Source organism: Chinchilla lanigera, unplaced genomic scaffold, assembly GCF_000276665.1.
Source record: "Chinchilla lanigera isolate Chin_1 unplaced genomic scaffold, ChiLan1.0 scaffold00029, whole genome shotgun sequence".
Classification (NCBI taxonomy): domain Eukaryota; kingdom Metazoa; phylum Chordata; class Mammalia; order Rodentia; family Chinchillidae; genus Chinchilla; species Chinchilla lanigera.
In genome coordinates, this window is record NW_004955430.1 from 5,841,711 (window position 1) to 5,864,622 (window position 22,912).

The 22,912-nt window shown below is 38.0% G+C and overlaps 1 protein-coding gene across 10 annotated transcripts in view; it reads right to left on the reverse strand.

The window, feature by feature from the left end:
* Erc2 (ELKS/RAB6-interacting/CAST family member 2) overlaps positions 1-22,912 on the reverse strand; it is a 963,719-nt gene that overhangs the window by 496,520 nt on the left and 444,287 nt on the right. The window lies entirely within an intron of this gene.

Consider the following 22,912-nt stretch of genomic DNA (forward strand, 5'->3'; position numbering starts at 1 on the left):
GACATGAAAAAAAAGCAGTGCAATTCTGAGATAAGTCCATTCAAAATATTTGTATTCTGCACCCAGCTATCTCAGGGAATCATTCCAAATGCATGTTACACAATATCTGACTCACACAAATTTTTTGATTACTTCATTTTTTTAGCATGAACCTGGACTGGCAATAAAAATAGTCGTGGTGGCAGAAGTAATGAGGACCGGGCAGTGACAATGAAGGTGGTGGCAGGAAAAGCATCAGAACACCTCTGAAGGCAAAGACAATGACTGCTGACCCGCAACCTGCAGAACATGTGCTTATCTAATTTTTTCAGTGGTTACTATGGATACGGGTTAAAAGAGAGATCTTTTTTGCTTCCTCCCTCCTTCTATCCCTCTCTTCCTTGCTTTCTTCCTTCTGTCTTTCATCAGTCTTCCCTCCTTTTTTCTTTTTTCTGCTTTGAGATAGACATCTTGGAAACTCAAGTTTTAAGTCAAATAGTTAAGCCTCTCCCTCATCTAAATACAGTGTTCCCTACCATCCAGCTGCCACTGTAAGAATTCATTGCCCCTCACAGAAACTCAAAAGCATCATCATCTTCAGTCAAAACGAAGGCTTCTTCCTTTCGATACTAGTTTGCATGTGGTTGCACAACACCAGAAGCAAATACATGTGCCGGGAAGAATATGGATGGTTACAGTCAGAATGGTAGTATTTCCATAGAAAACAGCAGCTGAGAGGACTGAATGTGGAGACGGCATGCATTACTACTTCGAGTATACCAACATCCATGGATATATTTCTATACAGACACAGTGCGCAAATATACTGTGCTTCCAAGTGAAATAATTACACTCACCCTTACCATCCTGGGACACAGAACCCTGACCAAGGGAAAGGAGACATTCTTTAAGGGCATCAGCCCTGGGGCAGTGATAAACACCCACTTAAAGGGATGTTGGGAACTGGAAGTAGAAGCAAAAGGAAGCCTGGCTGTCAGCTTACGTGAGACTGCTCAGGGCTTCCTCAGGTAACAGGAGGAGTAAGGAGAACCAGGACTGGGGTCCTACGAATACACATGTAGGGTCTGAGAGCTGTGGAAATGTAAGATGGTGTGGCCTGGGAACATGCAGGTGAAATCACTATCTCAGATCTAAGATCACAGCAGAAAAATCAATGGTACCACAGGCAAGACTAACAGATTTAGAGGTGGACACGTATGTAGAGACAGGCATGCACTACTTTATGAAATGCTGCACAAAAATAATCAAGAATGATTTTTAAGAGAGAAAAACAAGATGCAGAACAGCGTGGAAATATGGTCTCTTGCACAGATTTTAAAAATCTATAAATAGATAACATATACTTGGGTGAAAAATCACAAGAAATTTTAACCTCTGAGAGAAGGGAATCTAAGACGCAGGAGGTACAGGAGAGCCTCTGGGTTTCCTGTTTGTACACTTCTGTAGTTTTCTGTTTGATTTTTTATCATGTGGGTTTTATTACTGGTTTAATCTCAACCAGAGTTATCTGGCTGGGGAGATTAGGCTGTATTTGCATATTGCAGTAATATTAAACATATGAGTACAGAAATAATTATATAATACAAGTACTACACAAAACTAAATTGGACAAGTATTATTGTTCGGGTGTAGCTTCTTCCCCAGAGGTTCATGTTCTGTCCTGGAAACTTGGTACTCAGCGTGGTGATGTTTAAATATAGAGAAACCTGTAAGAGGTGTGGCCTAGAGGAAGGCGGTTAGGTATTGGGAGAACCACCCCCATGAATGGATTAATGCTATCCTGCAGGTGGGTCCGTCCTCACAGGACTGGATCATTTCTCCCAAGAGTGCTTTGTTATAAAAGAGCAAATCTGGTCCTTTGTAAGTCTCTGGCTTCGGGGCAGGGGATATAGCTGAGCGGCACAGCTCCTGCCTGGCAAGTGCGAGGTCGTGAGTTCGATTCCTGGTACCAGAAAAAAAAACCCACTAAGTCTCTGGCTTCTTCTTTCTACATGTGACCTCTCACTCTTGCAAATGCTCCCACGGTGTGAGGCCATCTGCTATGCTGTGATATAGCCAAAATATTGCCAATAGAAACTGATGGTGATGCTATTATGCTTCTGGAGCTGCAGAACTGTGAGATACATAAACTTTATTACTATGTGACATTCCCAGCATCAGGTATTTTGTACAGCAACACAAAATAGAACAAGACAGCAAATTATCAGCAATCACAGACTGTTCATTCATTTAAACCATGGCTATTAGATACTGATTTAAAATAAAGAGCAAAATAAAAGACAGAAAACAGGAAATAGGGAGATAGGTCCTGCTCACAAAGGAAAGGGATTAAGAGATGGAGGAAGGGAAAGGGGAAGGCAAAGAAACAGGATGAAAAAGGAATTAAGATGTTATGTGCATGTATCAACTCCATACAAGCAATATAAACATTAAGTACTACAAACATGTACTATTAAAAAAAATCATGGTTGAAGATAATTGCTAACTAAATGGAACTGGTAGAACTTTATGGGGAAAAACAGAATACAAAATGATATCAATTTTGCAAAAAGAAAAAGTTCTTTCACAGAACAAAAAAAAATGTATATAAAAGCAACACTCCAAACTGTTTCATTTGGCAATGAGGTGATAAATTATTTTACATTTCTTCTTCATATTTTTCGGTATCTGCCAACTTGTTTTTCTTGATCATAATAAAAGAGAATAAAAAGACATTTTCAAACCAAGAACAAAATATGGAAATGGTTCCTTAAGTGATATTTAAACAATAAATTGTATTTTTAAAAAATGATTCATTGCTCAAGGAACTGTTACTCCAAGTAGAACTAAATTCTTAAAATTTAAATTTTAGGAGACTGGTGAGAACATAAATTTTTATCTTTAGAAAATTATTTCATGGCTTTCTCATGTTCTAAAATTGTTAGAACATTTTCAAGAAAAGCATTTAGGATCATTTTATTCAAAGGGTGAAGTTATACAATGTTCAAATTGCAGAAATTAAAGAAGAAATAAAAAAACCAGGGTTAAGATAGGGAATCTCAAGCATGTAAACTGAACAAAATTTTTTAAATTTTGCACATTGCAGAACACAATCTATCTTAGTAACATAGTCAATAGACTATCAGTGTAATTATTGAAGTAAGAGACTAGCCTGATTACAAGGAGCTAAAGAACTATCTTGCACTTGCCACTGAATTGAGCTACTTTTTGGTCAGAGCTGATGGCTCGGTTACTTTTTTCTCTTTGCTGAGACAAGATACCTCAATGCCCAAAATTAAGGAAGGAAAGGTTTATTTAGTTCAGGGTTTGTGGAGGTTTCAGTCTGTAATCAGCTGGCCCCAAGGTAGGGTGGCATAGCACAGGGACAACAGTTCAAGGCTGAAGGAGACAGAAAAAACAACAAGAGCAAAGAGGAAGGACAACAAGCCTCTTCTTCTCCGTTCTATTGTATGCAGGCTGCACCCACCCCCCAACCCCAAGGTGGGTTTAGCATCCACACAATCTCCACACCCTCCTCCTGTACAAGATGAGGATGTTTACAATGTAAGGACCATGGCTCCCTGCTGAGTCCTTTACTTAAATTTCTAAACTTCTCAAGTTGACACAGTGTATCAATCATTAAAATCCACCCCTTGTCAAGTTGGCACCTGGACACATTTCTTTAAAACCAGTTTTCAGATACAAAGATGTGCTTATTCTTAACATTTCATAACTTACACATTATAACACAGGTTTAACAATCCTTAAGAAACACTATTAAGTCTAAAAACATTATATTACATTAGAACCATAACATTCGGCCTGCCAAGGATTCATGCACACCTCTTTATGCAAAAGGCATTTATTCTATTTCTAAGCACTGCCAAAGTTCTAACAGTTTCAGCATTGCTGAAAAGTCCCAAGTCTTCTCTGAGATGTGAGGCAAACTCTTAGCTGCAAGCCCCTATACAAATGAAAACAAAGTTAAAACACTTCCAACATTCAATGGCACAAGATAAACGTTTTTATTACAAAAGTTACAATCAAGAATGCAAAGGATTGGGAGTAAAGGAAGTCCAAACTCCAGCAAGGCAAACGTCAAGTCCTGTACTTCCATGTCAAGCATCTGAAGCAATCTGTGGCAAACTGTGAGCTCCAAATGGATTGAATGGCTCCACCTCTAAGGTACTTCTGGTGGTTATATCTCCCATGGCTTCTCTGTTAGGCCCACTTTACTCCCTCCTTGCCCCTTTCCTTAGGTAATACAGGTTCCTGACTTGTCCAAACTTCTGGGGTCTCCACTGAATCTTTGGCTTCTTAATCACAGCCTCACACACTGCCTCTCAGGGGCACACTGCCTGGCCTCCCTTCTGAAATCGAGGTAGAAGATTTTTTAACCGCATAACTCTTGCATTCTGCATGCACCGAAAACCAGTGCCATGTGGATGATGACAAAGTCTGCTGCCAGCTGGAGCAGTAACCAGGCTTTCCTCTCTCTTGGCTGTAGCGGTCCAGTGCCTAGATCACTGGGCACTCTGAATACAACTCTGAGGAAAAATGTTCTATGCTGCCACCGTTCTGGAACCTGGCACAGCTGCTACCATTCTGGAACATGGTGCTCTGCTGCTTTCTTCTCAAAGCAAAGTCTTTCACTTTTGCAGTTTTGAGACTGCAAAGGGTGGAGACTTGCTGCTTCTTATGATTCCCTCAGGCTGTCTTTTATATTCTCCTGTTTCTTCTCAACAGTGGAGATCTCCTCAGCTCTATGTTTGCAGCCCACAGCTTTACTGGAGCTCTCTATCTGGCCAAACCCGTTTTAAATCATCCTGCTGGGCTCTTTGCTCTTGATTCTCAATATAAATCTGGCTAAAAGCCCCGAACAACAGCCATACCACAGCCTCAACATTCGACTGCCTTGAAATTTCTTCTGCCAGATTAATTAGTCTACCGCCCTTAATCTCAGTCTTAGGCAAAGTCTCTGGACAGGAGCAAAATGCAGACACATTTTCTGCCAAACTATAACATATATCATCTGTAGTCCAGCACCCAATGCAGTCCTTCTTCCTAGCAGAAACCTCCTGAGCCTGGTCTTTACCAGTAGGATTTCTATCAGCCTTCTGGTCTTCTGAGCTCTGACCAGGCTCTCCCATACAGAACAGCCTAAGGCATTCCAGCTCTCCTCTTTCAGGTGCCATTTCTGAACCTTTCCAAACTCTTCGCACAAACCATTCCCAAAGGCTCTTGAACCACATGGTCAGGTATAGTCACAGCAATGATCCCACGCCTCTGCTACCAAATTCTGTATTCGTTTCTTTTTTCTCATTGCTGAGACAAAATCCCTTGACACCCAAAATTAAGGAAGTAAAGCTTTATTTAGCTCAGGGTTTGTGGAGGTTGCAGTCTGTAATCAGGTGGTTCCAAGGCAGGTGGCATGGCACAGGGGCAACAGTTCAAGGTGGCAGAAGACAGCAAAAGCAGCAAGAGCCGGGGTGGGGGCATGCAGCAAGCCTCTTCTCCCTTATATTATATGCAGGCAACACACACACACACACACACACACACACACACACCATGGCAGATGTAATATTCACATAACCTCCTTGCCCTCCTCTTGCACAGGATGAGGATCCTGGCTCCTTGCTGAGTCCCTCAGTTAAACTTTTAAACTTCTCAAGTTGACACAATGTGTCAACCGTTAAAGCTAGGCAGACTGAGAAGGGGCTAGTACTGGTGGATCTGTGCTGTACTGCTGAGGTGATAGCACATTTTGGAAAGCACACTACTGAGAAAGGGCTGAGGCAGTGGAGAATGCAGGCCCTGGAGATCACATGACAGCCCTAATTGTAAAATGGCTTCTGAGGCTCTTTCCACCAAACCCGCCCAGAGCTAATGTTAATAGGGACCCTGATTTCAGGTCTGCCAAGCCTGAGGAAGGCCAATTCCCATAGAGAAGGCTGCTGTTTTTTCACACAAGTGCATCCCCAGCAGAAAAGTCCTTACGACTAAACAAGTCACAGCCCCCATACCCTCTGTGTTGCAGCCAGAGTGATTTTCTGTGACTGTGCTACTTCCTTCCTTGGAACCCTTCAATGGCTCTCCACCCTCCAAATATACTCCAGATGCCTTAATGCCATGTATAAGAACTTCCAAAAAATGGTCTATCTGATCTTCCATCACTTCCAGCCAAGCTCTAGCCCTGCCAAACCTCTCCTGCTACCTCCCAGGAACAAGCTCTCTAACCTCTTCTCCATCTCTGTCTATTCACCTCCTCTGCTTGGAAGACCTTTGCCATTCCAATTTCCACCAGTTTAAGTCCTACTCAAACTTTTAGATGTCAGCACATGCTCTGCCTCCTCCAAAAAGTCTCTCCAACCCCCAAGTCAGGGTAAGTCTCTTATCCCCAACTTTTTACTTTTTAAAAATTGCCTCTATTCTTAGCTATCTCTATAACTTAGTGATAAGCTCAGTTAAGACAAATGCTGTGTTGTACTCTCTATAACATGGATAGTTGTGTCACCTGGCAGTACTACTCATTAACTTATTGAGTGGAGAGGAAGGAAGGAAGGTAGGAAAGAAGGAAGGAAGGAAGGAAGGATGGAAGGAAGGAAGGAAGGAGGGAAGCCTAAAGACTGTGTTATATAAAAGGAAAAGGCTGAGCAAGTGATGGCTGAGTTCTGTCAGCCCTGGAATTCTACAGAGAAGAATTCAAAGAAGTGGGTGATGGAGACCACTACAGAGCAGCCCTGAGCAGGACTTAAATTAACCAATGAGCTTTTCATGTTTACTTGTGAGTCTGTCCAAGGTCTAGGCCCCTTGTCTGGAGATGGGCGGTGGACTCATAGTAAGTGAATCTCTGAGTCAATGATCCCTACTGAGTTTTTTAATGGTGGATGAAGCTAGAAAGCCTCAAAGGATAAGACAAGGTCACAGCCAAGGACACCTGGATCCAACCTCAACTAGATAAAGACTGTAGCCTCAGGCATCTCACTCTGGGTGGGTTAACTTAATACCTTACTTTGAGAAGTCCTTGAGTGGTTCTGCCCATCTTGTGCATTGCCCTCCCCTCTTCTTAACTAAATAAATCTGAGCCACCCAGGGAAGGTCTTAGTCGTAGCCCCAAGAAAATCTCAAATTCTGGGAGAGGGCTTTGATCCTCCTGGAGCCCTGAAATCATTCCATTTGCCTCTTTGTTTAGCCTTCACTCTACACTTGTTTGGGAGATTGCAGACCTGCTCAGTCTGCATTAACTAAGAGATATTATTAATCTGATAATGGGGGTCTACACATAACCATGGAGTACCTCAAACATGCTTAGACCTCTCTATATTTTCAAATATTATTCAAAGGTAACCTTCTATTTGCCCATTTTAGCCAGATGACTGGAAATTTGTTAGTACAACTTGAGTTTGATTTTTCTTTTGGTACCAGGAATCAAACTCAGGACCTTGCCTTGCCAGGCAGGTGCTTGTATTGCTGAGCTGTATCCCCTGCCCTGATTGCCTATCTTAAATTCTGAAATTCCATTAATAGCAAAGATTTTTCTCTCCACAAGACATATCTCTGTGTTTTCCATATCTAAGTTTGTGTTAAAAGTTATTAGCTGAAGCAACAAAAAGGACTCTAAAATGTAAGCAGGAAAGCAGGAGAACTCAAAAAACAGCCAAAATGACAAGAGAACCAGTCAGAGAAAATAGCCCAGACTGAAGCCCAAAGTTTTTTTGTTTTTTTTGTTTTTTTGGTTTTTTTTTGGTTTTGGTTTTTCTCTGGTACCGGGAACCGAACTCACGACCTTGCGCTTGCCAGGCAGGCACTTTTGCCGCTGAGCTAAATCCCCAGCCCGAGGCCCAAAGTTTTGATGTAAATACTCTAGCACAAATACTGCTAAATACTGGACACTGAGGTTTACAATTGAGACCCAGTTGCAACTTAGGACTAGACACCATCACTATCTTAGCTATTTTTCTTATTGCTGGGACAAAATACCCAACCCCCAAAGTTAAAGGAGGAAAGGTTTATTTGCCTTACAGTTTATGGAGGTCTTAATCCATAGTTGCCTGGCTCTGAGGTGGCGTGGCACATGGCAGAGAAACAGTTCATGGCAACCAGAAGGTAGCAAAAGCAACAAGGAACCTTAACAGCATCTTTCTGCCCCTATTATCTTATCCAGAATATTTAGTGGGTAGTACTCACATCCTTAATCCTAGTGCCCTTGAGCCTAGCATCATCATGACCCAATTCCAGAGTCACACACTTTAGATCTAGTCACTTCTGAAAAGCCTCATCTATGACCACATAGGGTTTTGGTGGGGACATCTGGGCATAAGCCATAACACTAGCTCTAGAGCTTTTCTGCCCTATAGCCTTGACCTTGAAAGCACTGCAGCATAGAGACACATTCACGTCCATAATATCTCCATGACTCTGGGGCAGGTATATCTAATGACCAGGACCAAGGCAAGGCACAAATCACAGCTATGAAGGAGGTTGAAAAATCGAATCTTGGCATTTTTACTTTCAATAGGGAGATGTTCTTCATAAAATCAGAAATAAGTTCAGAGTCTGGGTAGGAAAAAAACAAACAAGCAAACAAAAACAATACCATATCCCCAACAGCTAGGGAGAGTGGTAGTATTAGCTCTCAAACCAGCAAATCACATTGTTCTAGAGAAACTGTCTGTCTGTCTGTCTGTCTCTCTCTGTGTGTGTTTGTCTCTGTCTCTGTCTGTCTTTTGTTTTATTTTGTTTTTGAGACAGGCTGCTTAGTTCAGGCTAGCCTTGTACTTACTACAAAGCCCAGACTGGCCTTGAATTCATGGCGATGTTCCTGCCTCAGCCTCCCAAGAGGGGAGATTTCAGGCATACACTACCATGCCAGACCTCTGTCTCTTATCTCCTTATCTCTCTCTGTCTCTATCTCTCTGTCTCTGTTTCTCTGTGTCTCTGTCTCTTTCTCTTGCTCCCCTATAAAGCTATTGAAAACTTTTCCAACTATGGTCCATTATTACCAGCCTGTCATAACTTCAGAAATTGACGGTTTGTGCATCAGTATTCCAGAAGTGACCCAAGGACCTGACACCATAAGCAGCCTCTAGGCAAATGGGGTTGCTGTTCAACTCAGATGCTCTGTGGGCAGAGCCACATGTGCACAGTAGGACCACACATTGTTCCATGACAGGTGGGAAATTTAAAAGAAGACAAAGATGACTTAGGAAACAAGACTTTGTAAGTCTCCTAATCCCTCACAATTCTTCAGAAATACCATCTGCGGAGTGTTAGGGACGCTCAGAGTGGAAAAGGCAGTGCTTATTCCTAGTACATTGCCTGCTAAACCACAAATTTAGACACAAAGGTTTACATCAACCTGTTATATTAATTTCCTGCTGTTGAAAAACAGATTACCATGAATATAGCTATTGCAAGCATAAATTTATTATTTCGCAGTTTGTAGATCAGAAGTCTGGTTAAGGCATAGTTGGTTTTTCAGCTTAGGATCTTGCAAAGCTACCATCAAAGTGCCCGTGCACCCGAGTTCTCACCCAGAATTTGGGGTCAGCTTTCCAGCTCAGTCAGTGGCTGGCAGTAACCAGGAGTTGCCCCTGGCTAGGCTTTGCTCCAAACTCCTAGAACCTGCTTCCGTAAACTTGCTTACTTTCCTTTGTTTTCTTTTTTCTCTCTTTTTTTTGTTGTTCCTGTTTTTTGATTTTGTAAAATGTAACCTCTGCACAGAGGCACATATCATGGTGAGGGTAATCCTAGAGTTCCCCTTACTATACTCTCATTGTCCACGTGGCATCTAAGTATGTTGATCTTTTAGATGCCTTACACAGAAAATACTGTAAGATTTTATCCAAAACCAAGGGATGTGTGACATTTTAAAACAGCCTTTGTGATGCAGCCCTTTTAATATAGCTAAAAATAAAATTTTAAAAAACTTTCAGCCCACAAAAAATTTAATTAAAAGGACTCCTTACTCCATTTCCTAAACCTATCTCCATTCCCAAGGAACTCTATTTCCAGTAGTAAGGCCTGAGGCAGAGGTTTAGTGAGGTGACTGCTTGCACAGAGTATACTTGTCCCCAGCCAAAATAAAACCTTAAAACCTCAATTCATATGGCAATGTGATGATGATCATGATCGTCATGATACTAGCCAGTATTTGTTAAGTGATTCTTACAAGTGAGACACTGTACTAAAAACTTTTAAAAATGTTTTGTCTTGAGATAATTCAGATCTACCTGCAGTTATAAGAAACAGTGCAATGATACAATACAAATATACTTCTACTTCATTTCATTTAAATGCTAACATCTAGTATAAATGTGGTACAATACTTTTTTTTAATGTGGTACAATATTATGACCAAGGAATTTACATGAATACAATCAGTCCCTTAACTTTGTAGTATATAGTATATATATGACCCATCTCATATGTACATGTGAGTGTGTACATGTATTTATGAAATCATTCACTTGATGAAGGACTTTGGGTTGTTCTCACATTGGGACAGTACAAATTAGCCACTATGAACATTCACGTATAGGTTTTTCCTGTGAACATAAGTTTTCGTTTCTCTGGGATAAATGCCACCAGACTGCATCTGCTGGGTCATATGAACTTTGTAATTTTGATTGTTGTGTAAGAAACATTATCAAACTGTTTTCTAGAGCATATATACTATTCTACATACAAACTCACTATCAGTGTAGGAACGATCTGATTGCCCTACATCCTGTCCAACTCTCGGTGTGATTGCTGTCTTAGTTACTTTTCTTCCTGCTGAGACAAAATACCTGACACCCAGAGTTAAGGGAGGAAAGGTTTATTTTCAACTCACAGTTTGTAGAAGTTTCAGTTCACAGTTGGCTGGCTTCAAAGCAGGGTGGCATGGCAGAGGGGCATCACATAGGAGAAACAGTTCATGGCAGGTAGAAGGCAGCAAGGTAGCACACAGCAAGCGGCCAGCAACAACCAGCAACACTCTCTCTGTCTCTTATAGCCTTCTAGGCTACCCACCCTTAAGGCAGGTAGCCCTGAGACCACAGTGGGGCAGCCTTAATCCTAGCATTACACAGTGAATCAATCCCAGCATCACATTCTTGATCTCAGCATCACAAACCCCAGATCCAGCCACCCCAGAAAAGCCCCACCTATGACCATATGAGGCATTTTGGGGACAATCAGATACAAGCCATAACAACTGCTTTTTAGCAATTCTGATAGGTGTGGCTTTATTTTTCAGTTCTATAGTAGCTAATGATTTTTAATGTTTTTTTATGCATTATATCATCTGTGCATCATGCCATAAAATGTCTCTTCATGTACTTAACATATTTTTATTTGGATTGCTTTGATTTTACTTCACTGCTGACTTTTAAGGATTCTTTATATATGCAAAATATAAGTCCTCCATCAGATATACAATTTACAATTATCTCTCCCAGATTTGTAGCTTATGCTTTCATCTTTAAATAGAATTTTTCACCAAAAAAGAACAAATTTGTCATTCTTTCTTTTATGAATCATACTTTTATGTCAATTCTGAAATCTTGCTACATAGTCCAGACCCTGAAGATTTTCTCCTGCAGTTTTACTAAAAATTGATAGATTTGTGTTTTACATTAAAGTCTATAATCTACTTAGTTTTTGCATAAGCTGTGAGGTTTAGATTAGCCTACATTTCTGCTGCCTATAAATATCTAAGTGATCCTACATCACTTGTTCCAAAGACTATCCTTTTTCCATTGAATTTTTTTCATATTAGTAAAAACTGAATAGGCATAGCTGTGTAGGTATATTTCTCAGTTCATTATTCTAGCCCATTGGTCTATGTCTCTATCTCTCAGAAAATACTTAGTATACTTACTATAGTAAGACTTAATATCAGTAGAGTAATTCCTCCCACCTTATTTGTTTTCAAGATTTTAAAAATTATTATAGGGTTCACACCATTCCATAAAAATATATTCAATAAGCTTTTCTATGTCAACAAAAAACTTTGATGAAATGCAGATAGGAATTTCATTAAACTCATAGCTGAGTTGGGGCAGAATTGACACTTTTATTATGTTGAGTTTTCCAATCTATGAATACAACATATATCTCAATTCATTTACGTCTTCTTCACTTATTCTCTTATTTTACTTATTTTATTCACTTATTTTACTTGGAATACTTATTTTATTCTCTTATTTTACTTATTTTCTTCACTTATTTTACTTAGAATAATTATAAATGGGACCATTTTCCATTTTAGCTTCCCTATATACATTATTAGCACATTGAGCTACAATTAAATTTTGTGTATCTTAAAACATTTCTGAACTTATTTAATAGTGCTAATAGTGCACAGTTGCTTTAAAGATACCTTGGAATTTGGGCCATCTACATAAAAAGGATAGTTTCATATCTGTTTCTTTCCTTATGGCAGTGGCTTGGACATTAGAACACTATGCAGCATAGCCTTAGAAAAGATAGATACATTTGCTTTTACTCACTTGTATTCAGTCTTAAATCCGTCCAGTCTTATTGGTGAAAAACATACTATGTACAAAGATTTTTAGATACGCTTCAGCAAGTTGAGAAAGTTCCTCTCTATTTATAACTTAATAAGAGGTTTTATTGTGAATAGATGCTCAATTTCATAAAATATTTTTAGGGTTAGTTAATACAAAAATACATTTCATCCTTTTTTATTCTGTTCATATAGACAGTCATAGTGACAGTTTTAATACTGAACCAGTCATAGGGGCTGGGGATTTAGCTCAGCGGCAAAAGCACCTGCCTGGCAAGCGCAAGGTCGTGAGTTCGGTTCCTGGTACCGGAGGAAAAAAAAAAAAAAAACAAACAAACAAATACTGAACCAGGCTTACAATGCCAGGGATAAATCTCATGCAGTCATAGTATATTATTATTCTTATACATCTTTTATTTTGATTTATTAATACTCTGTTCAGAATTTTATATCTAAATTCATGAGAACTAATGGTCCATGTATGCATTACTTTTTCAGGTTTAAACATTAGAGAACTACCAGGCCCATAAATGAGTAGGAAAGTGTCTCTTCTCAACAATTACTATTAACAGTAATTAATATTTTATAAAATTCTACTCTATTTCATCGTTGTAAAGCTATTTAATTATTTATTGCATCTTGGTTGAATTTTAATCATTTCTAGATTTTGAGGAGTTCACTCATTTCTACTCAGTTGCCCTCAGTATTCCTCTGTGGAGATTTTAATACCTACAGTAACTGACACAATAGCTCCTGTTTCAGTTCTGACATAGGTGATTTGCATTTCTACTTTTTTCATCAGTGTTACTAGACATATAACAATTTTACTGACTTCTTTCAAACAAAAAAACCTTCTTATTTTATTGGATTTTTTCTACTGTTTCTAGGTCTTCAATTTAATTGGTTGGTACTCCTCTTATTATTTCATCCTTTCTACTTGGTTTTATTTTATTCTTCTGCTTTATTGAAGCAGAATCTTAAAGAGTATTTATTTGAGATCTTTCCTTTTTCTCTCGATGTGATAATTAATTCTGATGTGTGAACTGGACTCGAATGAAACTACCTAGTGGATTAATAAAACTCTGGGTGTGTCTGTGGATGATTGACATGTAGACCGCAACCTAAGGAGGAAAGACTCACTTTGGATGTGATTGGCTCCAACCAATAGGCTTGTAGACTGGAAGGCATAAAAAGGGAAAGAAAAAGGAAGTCTTCCTTTTTTAGTCAGAGGAGCTGTGATCTTCAGCATTGCCTTTGGATGTTTTCCTCCAGTAACTTAAGACTTCCGGTGCAGACCCTTTGGCTTTCTAATCCAGATCCTTTGGCTTTGTGACACAGACGTCCACTGAACTCTGCAGCACATTTCCAGGATCTTGACTTTTGACTACCACGCAGATGGCCATTTCGCATTCTTCCAACTCTGAGCTGGTGGATAACCAATGGGACTCTTCTGTGTCTGAGTCTGTCGGTCTATCTAGTAAATCCTTTGTATCATCATACATATGTTTTGTATGGATCTGTTCCTCCAGTGAATCCTAACACACTTGGGGAAACATTTAGTGTCAGAAATTCCTACCTCAGCACTGATACAGCGATATCCCACAAATGCTATGTTTTCATTTTCATTCAGCGATATGTATTTTTACCCTGTATTTTATCTTTGAACCATGGGTTATTTGATAGGGTGTTATATAACTTTCAAGTGTTCGTAGAGTCTCTTGTTTTCCTTCTATTATTGACTTCTAGTTCTACAACATAGTGTACATGAACTGAACTCTCTCAAATCTCCTGAGGTTTGTTTTATAAATCACGGTATAGCTTATGCTGGTTAATTTTAATGTGTGTGCTAAGAGAAAATGTATGTTTGATAACTGTGGGTGAAATGTTTCCTAAATATCAATTAGCTCTTGTTAGCAGATAGAATTGTCCAGTTCACCCATATGTTTATGTATTCAGTTATATCAATAATTATTAGCAGTATGTTGAAGTCCCCACTCTAATTGTAAATTTGTCTATTTTTCCTTTCAGCTCTTATGCTTTTTTCTTCCATGTAATTTGACACTTTGTTATCTGAAAATACACACTTAGGACTGATATGTTACAATTTATTCTTTCATTATTATGTAATACACATTTTCCTGAATAACTTTTTTCTGCCTCTATATTATGCAATATTAATATAGTCATTCTTGATTTTTAAAAATTAATGTAAGCAAAAGGTGTAACATCAGTAAGAAAGCAGAGTAGGAGCTTCCAGCACTCACATTAAGCAGAAATATCTATATGAACGACTATCCATGGATAAAAATACTTTCATAAGAGATAGTGAATCTTGGTAAAAGATTATAACACATGGAAGAAGCATGAAAATAAGATGAATTAAACAGGGCAGGAAGGATACTTGCACATTACCCACATCAGTATTCTCAGAATCCTGGAAAGTGAATACATGTGGAGAAGACACTTTTTGTGTAGAGAAGAAAAATGAACTGAGCACCTGACTTTGTCACACATCCAAGCTTTAGACTCATGCTGGTGAACTGTGGTACGGCAGGCTGGACCCTGAATATTTAGGTCCTAGCTACATCCTAATGTCAGCCCAACACTTGAGGCCCAGGACCCAAGTCTGGTGTCAAGGGCACAGGGATACAAACTGCCTGGCAAAGAATTCACCTTTACACACTCAGTGAGCTACCAGAAAACAGGTCACAAAATGAAATCAGGAGCACTATACATGGACAAAAATGTGTCAAAAAATAAATTTAAACTGTACTAAAGAAATAAACACATATTCTAGAGTTGAGAAACATAATGTTTGAAAGAAAAAATCCACAGAGGATTTAAATAGCTGACTTGATCAAGCATAAGAAAGAATCAATAACTCAAAGACAGGTTATTTGAATATATTTTGTCAGAGGCACAAAGAGAAATAAAGAATGAAGAGGGTGAAGAAAGCCTCTGAGTCTTTTATGACACCATCAAGTAAGGTCACATATATATTATGGGAGTCCTAGAAGAACCAGAGAAAGAGAAAGGGACTGAAGCTTATCTAAACAAATGGTAGAAAACGCCAAATCTGCAGAGCAAAATCAGCATTAATCCCAAAGAATACCAGATAGAGTAAATTTCAGACCTCCATTAAGATACAAAATAATCAAATTCTTCAAAATGAAAGAACAAGAAAGAATTTTAATAGCAACAATAGACAAACAATTTATCACACTGAAAGGAATTTAAGAGAAGTAGATTTTTCAGCAGAAACCTTGCACGCCAGGAGAGAATAAGATAATCATATTCAAAGTACTAAAAAAAAAAAGTGCTAACAAGAAAACTATCTGTAGGAAAATTGTCTTTCAGAATGAAGGAGGAAGATAATTTTCTCAGACAAACAAAAGTTCTTGGACATGAGCATCCAATTCTGCCTATAAGAAATGCTAAAACGAGGTTTTAAAATTGAAGTGAAAGGATGCTAACAACATGAAAATATATGAAGGTATAAAACTCACTATGGAGGTAAGAATACAGTCAAATTCAAACATAAAATCAATAAAGAAATATCAGAGTTGAATAACAATGTACACCAATTAGATTTAACCAACATATATGCATAACATTCTGCCCAAAAGAAAAATATACATTCTTTACAAGTCTACCTGGAATATTTTCCAGGATAGATAATATCTTGAGTCATAAAAAAATCCTTAAAATTTTTAAAGCCTAAAACTGTATGAAGTATGTTTTCCAACCACAGTAGTATGAAACTAGAAATTAATAATAGGAATAAAACAGGAAACTCATAAGCACGTGCAAACAACACATTCCTGAAGAACCAATAGGTTAAGGAAGAAATGAAAAGAGTAGATAAAAAAATATCGAGACAAATGAAAATGGAAACACATCAAAACTTAGGGAATAAAGCAAAAGTTCTAAAAGGGAAGTTAATGGTAAAAAATACATTAAGAAAAAATATTGAATAATAAACAAGTTTATAGTACAAGTATCTAGAAAAAACAAACTAAGATAAATGTTAGCAGAAGAAAGGCAATAATAAGTAGAACAGAAACAAATAAAAAAGACAGAAAGACCAATGGAATTGGCAATTGGTTTTTTATAAAGATAAAACTGACAAACCCTTAGCTAGACTGCAAAAATGAGAGAAGCCTCAAATAAATAAAATTATGAATGAAATATATTATAACTCACATCTTTGAAATACAAAAAAAATCAAAAGAGATTACTATGAGCAATTATATGCACAAAATAATCTAGGAGACACACATTTCTAGAAACATACAATGAACCAGTACTGAAACATGAAGAAATAGAAAATATGAAGAAATAGAAAATCTGAGCAGACCAATCACAGTTAAGGAGAATGAATGAGTAATCAAAATCTACCAACAAAACAAAAGCTCAGAGAGATGAGAGGTAATGCCAACGCTCTCAAATCCTCCAAAAAATCTGAAGAGAAGTTTGAATATGTCCCTCAAAATTCATATGTTGGAAGCTTAATCTCCTTAATCGTAATGAAATAGTGTCAGGAGGTGGGACCTTTCGGGAAGTGCTCAGGTAATAATAAATTAATACTCTTACAACAAGTTTAATGGAGGAATTTGGCCCTTTTTTCTCTTTGACCTTCTGCCATATAGAATGTCAGTCCTCTATGCAGCATTCAATGCACTGTCGTGGAAGCAGAGAACTGCCTCAGTAGACGCGCAGTGCCTTGATCTTTGACTCACCAGCCTCCATAACTTTGACAGATAACTTTCTTGCATTTCCTTGCTTTATTTCTTTTTATTTATATCTCTTTTTACTTGGCAAATTCAAAGTTTAAAAAGAAGACCTTCATGACACTTCTAAAATCTGTATTTCCTGTCGTGGGTCTGGGACATAGTAGGCCATCAGTCAATATTCCTGGACCAAAGCCAAAAGGAGCCAGTCTTTTTAAATACTGGATGAACCTTGGCTCAAATTACCTATTACCATTTTTCTTGAGAACAAACAACCACATCATGACACCCTGTGGAATATCTGTGATACTGCACTGTGTAAACTCTACCAAAGTCTGGATTTCAGTTCAAGGGGAAAGCAAGAAACTGTACCCAAAGTGTGTAATCAATATTTAAAGCTCCATGATGGTCTTTTATCATCAGCAGTCTGACCCCCGTGGATAAGGCACTCTAAAATAAAAGCAACTGTTTCCCATGCTTGGTGCTTACCCACATTCCAGAACATTTATATGATTTCCTTTCTCTTAAAACTAATTTTAAAATGTGATCCAAACCCTTAACCAAGACAGCATGTTCCCAAATAGTATGGAATTTTGTGTAATTTCTCCTCTACACATAAAATGAACAGGCAGCAAATTTAAAACATCCCTAAATTGTTCTGAAACGGAACATACTGAAAATCTCCAAAGATAAAACAACAGGCAAAGTCCAAGGCAGCTTGTAGATACATTCACAAAGTAAAAATATTAATATGTGATTGCTATAGACAAGATCTTTAAGGTTTGCTAACCATGGCCAGCATGAATTAGAGAACAGTACGGTAGTTAAGAGATCTGCAGCCCCCTAAAAAGAAAAACACCCCTAATATCTTGTAAACTCCTATCTGCTACATGTCATGATAATCACATGTAAGATTTACTTTAGTTTGTTTTTCACATAAAAACCTGAAACCCATAAAATTTTATATGAAAAATGTTTCCTTTTTCTTCATAATTTGTGCTCTTCAAAATAAAAGAAAAAGCAAACTCTACAAAAGGGAATTACTGTATGCACCAAAGTACATTTGCACACACGTTGAGTAGGAAATGAATAAGAATTTTTATGACACCAATTTTACTTGAACTTCATAGCCATATAGTTGTATAACTTTGGGATCAAGTTTCAACCAGACATATACCTTTCATTGTGTTAGAGGTCTTTATTTAAACTGTATCTGCCATTCTGCTTATTAAGTCACTCATGTCACTCATAAAAAAAGAAGAATTAAGAAGGAAATGATGAGACAAAGAGAAAAACATTTGTTAAAAGCACAGGAAGGCCATGTATAAATGATTGAGGCTCTGACAAAGCCACAATAGGTCTACTGCAGATTTTCACTGATGTACTTGCTTTTAATATTAAAGCATTCTTCTTCCATTCTCCATTGTAAACTTGAAATTTAGTTCACAACATACTGCCCATTTTCTATGCTTGCTGCCTTGCTGTTTAATTCCTAGATGAACTTCAATTGCACCTAACTTTAAAATTTAAGTGAACCTTAAATTTTGACAACTTAAATAATGTATATTGTACTAATTAAAAATTGCCATTAAGATTATTTAAAAATCATTACACTCCTTTTCTTATCCTCACACTTTCAATAAACAAAGTGCTAATCTTGTCACTCTTTGGCCACTGTCTCAGGAATGCTTCTTAAATACTCAAAGGATTAAATTAAATCTCACCTGCAGACAGGCTTTACAATTCAGCCAAAAACCTATTTCTCAAAGGAAAATTACTTTCATTAGCTTAAGTTAAAACCAAATATTCTGTCCCCTGGAATTTGCAGGAAAATAGCACCATCAAAGACAACAATTCACTTCAAGAGAATTTGTTCTTCAAGACCCTGTCTAAAAGAATTATTTAAGGGAGAATTCCTTTTGGGAAATATTTTCTTAAGGTCATGGTAAGACAACTATAAAATTGTGTCATTTGAATTACTTCAAGTTGATATCTTTTCACAGTTTTGACTGTATTGTTGGGGGTTTAAGCATTTGGCTTTTTCTTAAAGAATTATTTTATTTACCTTTTGCTTTTTAAAGAGATTATATAATTTCATGATCTTAACATTTTAAACCTATGGAGGGGAAAAGAGTTTTATTTCCTTTGAGTTCAGAAATGAAATAATAGAAGAAATTGAATGTGAGATTAAAAGAATATATGTATTTGGGGGAAAATGATAGCATTTTAGTAGTACAGAATCTACTTTCCAACTTAAAAAAATTGCCCTGTAGTTAAATTTTAAAAACGCCAAATGGAATAAAGCACTCACATGGCAGAAAACTTCTGCGTAGGAACAGATAACACTTCAAAAGTCCCCTCCACCAGCACTACCACCATATTGTTTAAGAGTCACTGGGGACAGGATTAGGATGTGGGTTATTTTTGGACACTTGCATCTGTGTCCTAAATAAACAAATCCTGACTCACTCTCCCCAAATCAAATACAAACCCAGAAGAAGGACAGGGAGAAGAACTACTAGCCTGAAAAATAGAAACATTATGTCAAAGAACCCTACATCATTATTTGCAGACAACTTATTTTGTTATTGGTTGGTATCCTTCACGCTAAATGTTCTGTCCCCTGCAGCAAATGTTCCATTTCAAAAACACAGTAACATGAGCTGGACATGGGAAGCACCAAAGCAAGTTTTGTTGGCTATAAAATGTGTTTTTTGGTAGATTAGAAAAATGCACAGTGTTACTGAAGTTTGGTACGTATGAATTTCACTATCAATATAATCTGTAAAATAATCCAGTTCTTTTTCAGAATTCTTTTTAAAAGCTTCATGAAATAGAGATGAAAGTGCATTTTACTGTCATCTGGCCATCTCTCAAATAAATCTGTTAAACTTGTAAGAATTAAAGGCAAGGCTTGCAGACTCACTTTTTATTGTCATCTCAGAAATCGCAAGAAGTATAAGAGAACAGAAGCATTTCTTCACTTAGGGATATTAGCACAACTTGTCAAAAGAGCATTCTTTAGTTGATTACATTTTTCTTTAGATGCAGACATTTGATTCTTTAAACAGTGAGCCTTACCTGCTCTTGGCCAGATTTACCCTAGTCGTAACCTTCCAAAGTCCAGTTGCCAATGACCTTGGTAGGACCTTAAAGATGGGCAGCAATTTCCCTTCAGATGGATTTGTTCAGAGATATACGATCTTATCCATAATTTTGACTAAAACTATCATGTTGTGTCTGTTTCACAAATGTTATACACTTTGAGCTCCTTTAACATTTATCTGAAATATTTCAGACACTAAGATCAGCAGAAGTGAAGATTTTGTATGAGGTTAAAGTCAAATCACTTCTCAATAATGTTTTTAGACACAGTGAATTATGCTCTTCTTTGAAACAAAGGGGTGAATGGACAGAAGGCCCACAAGAAAGGAAGAGAGTAGCCTCCAAGAGGCACCAGATCTAAATGACGTACACAACTAAAAGTAGTCACAGAGATCCCTCAGGGCTCATCTCTTTCTATCACACAGTGCATTGTGATGAATCACACATCTGCAAAAAATATACAGTCACCAAAATATAAAAATAATTCAAAGTAGGATAGCACCCAACTGGATGGCATCCCAAGAATCATTTGCATACCTGGTAATGCAGATTCCTGGGCCCCTGGACAAGAGATACCTATTCAATAAGCCCAAGTAGAGGTTTAGCAATCTGCATGCTTACCTAAGGCTACATGTGACTTTGATCTAAGAGTTCATGGGTCAAGAGTTTTAGAAACACCAAATGTTTTTATATCAAACTGACTATAAAGTAATAGTGATTACCCATTTCTCACTCAATCATCACTATCTTCAAAATACTGAAGGAACAATATTCTGCCTAACTCTCTAGTAACTGAACTTATTTTTCAAATGTTTGAGAATTCAAAAAGCATTATTCACTGATATTTAGGAGATGCCCCAGGAAATGGGTCCGTGCGGTGGTTCATCATCCCTGTGCTTGGCATAGAGACCTCAGTGGTAATTTGCATCTGATGGGGACACATCCTATGAGAAGTAGTGGGCCTGAAAAGGTCTAGCCTCTGTCAGAGGCTCCTTCAATGGGAAGTCACAAATTACTTACGGCAAGCCTATCTATAGCCTATCTTCCTTTGGAACCATTGGAGATTAAAGATAAAGAAAAACTGAAGATAAACAATAACCATAAAAATTACAGACCTGGTAAGTCCTAGTGATAGAGCTTCAGCATCAATGAAACAGATTTTGTATAGTCTCTGATTCTCAACTTCCAGGTAAACGAAACTTAAAGATCTTAAGTGTAATGAAAGGGGAAAAAAAAGACAAAACTATTACAAAAAGTTACTCTGTAGACCTGCAATTTAAACCTGGGGGCTGAACAGAAGAGCTGAAATTAAGAAAAGCTTTCACTTTCTTCCTTTCAAAGTTTACTGTCCTTCATTCTTTCCCGCAGTAACCATCTGCATTTGAGAGGTCTGATTACAGCACAGCCAGAATTTACAAAGCAAAATAATGACGCAGGCCCTAGATCCACTTGGCTAATGGAAAGGAGTCTGTCTTCTGCAAAGTGTCAAAAATTAAATCTCATCTGCTAGCCTGACACTGAGGAAAACAGAGCCCCAGCTTCTTTTCCCAATTAAATTCAGGGTTCCTCAAACTTTCTTGGGAGACTAGTCTTGTTCTGAAATTGTATATTTAAAGAAGCAGTCTGCTTTCGTTTATGCATTTTTGTTTCCTATTAAGATCCAGAATGTGTTTGTTCTTTTATTGTCCAAGGCAGCTTCCCCATGTGTAATTTCTGAATCTCATGGATAGATATTCGAGGCGGGCCGTAAACCTACGGTTCATTAACAGATTCCTCAGATCCCTAATACCACTGGATGATGTCCTCACTCAGGAGACATGCTGGTGGTAAGGGACTCAAATCCAGATGTAGCCAAAGGTGCCACATTGCAGGTCACCACAAAATTCCCTGAAAATGCATATTTAAAGGTAAAGGGCTACTGCAAGGCAGAAAGGCATCCTTCCAGAGGAAAATGAGTCAGAGCTTACCTTCTAGATAACCAATAATTAATGTGCAGCGTGAGCCAACTCTGAAGCCAAATGCAGAACTGACTGCACACCGTACATCTAAATAAACCCTTACAACAAAATTAAGGGAGGAAATGGGAAGAATCTCAACTGTTACAGACTGGAAACAGTACATGGGGTTGCTGGTAGGTCTGTTCTAAGGCAGCTTACAAACTTTCAAGTACAGTAGTTTGTTAAAAGGAAAAGATAGTTGTAACTTTTAGAAAAGAAAGCAACTTGCTCTTGTGCTTAAATGTCCACAGGCTCCCCCTACGCTTCTTCGTTCTCACGGTTCAGGAACTGCTAGCAATAGGGGCCACTTGCACCCTCAGACTAAGGGGCAAGTGGTGAAATGTTTCTCTAAGAGCCCATCTGCAGACTCAATCAGTCGCAGATGTAGAATTGTACCCATAAAAAAGCAGCGGCTTCTATTCCACGGGGCCCTAGATGCAGTGGAATTCCCAGAAAGCAATACAGTAATTGTGCGATTCATGGGGTCCATCCCTGTTTAGTCCCCTAGATGCGTTGTTTTGGTAACTTTCTTTAAAACAAATTAATAAAAGCAGCGGGGAAAAGAAGAGAGAGAGAGAAGAAGAAGA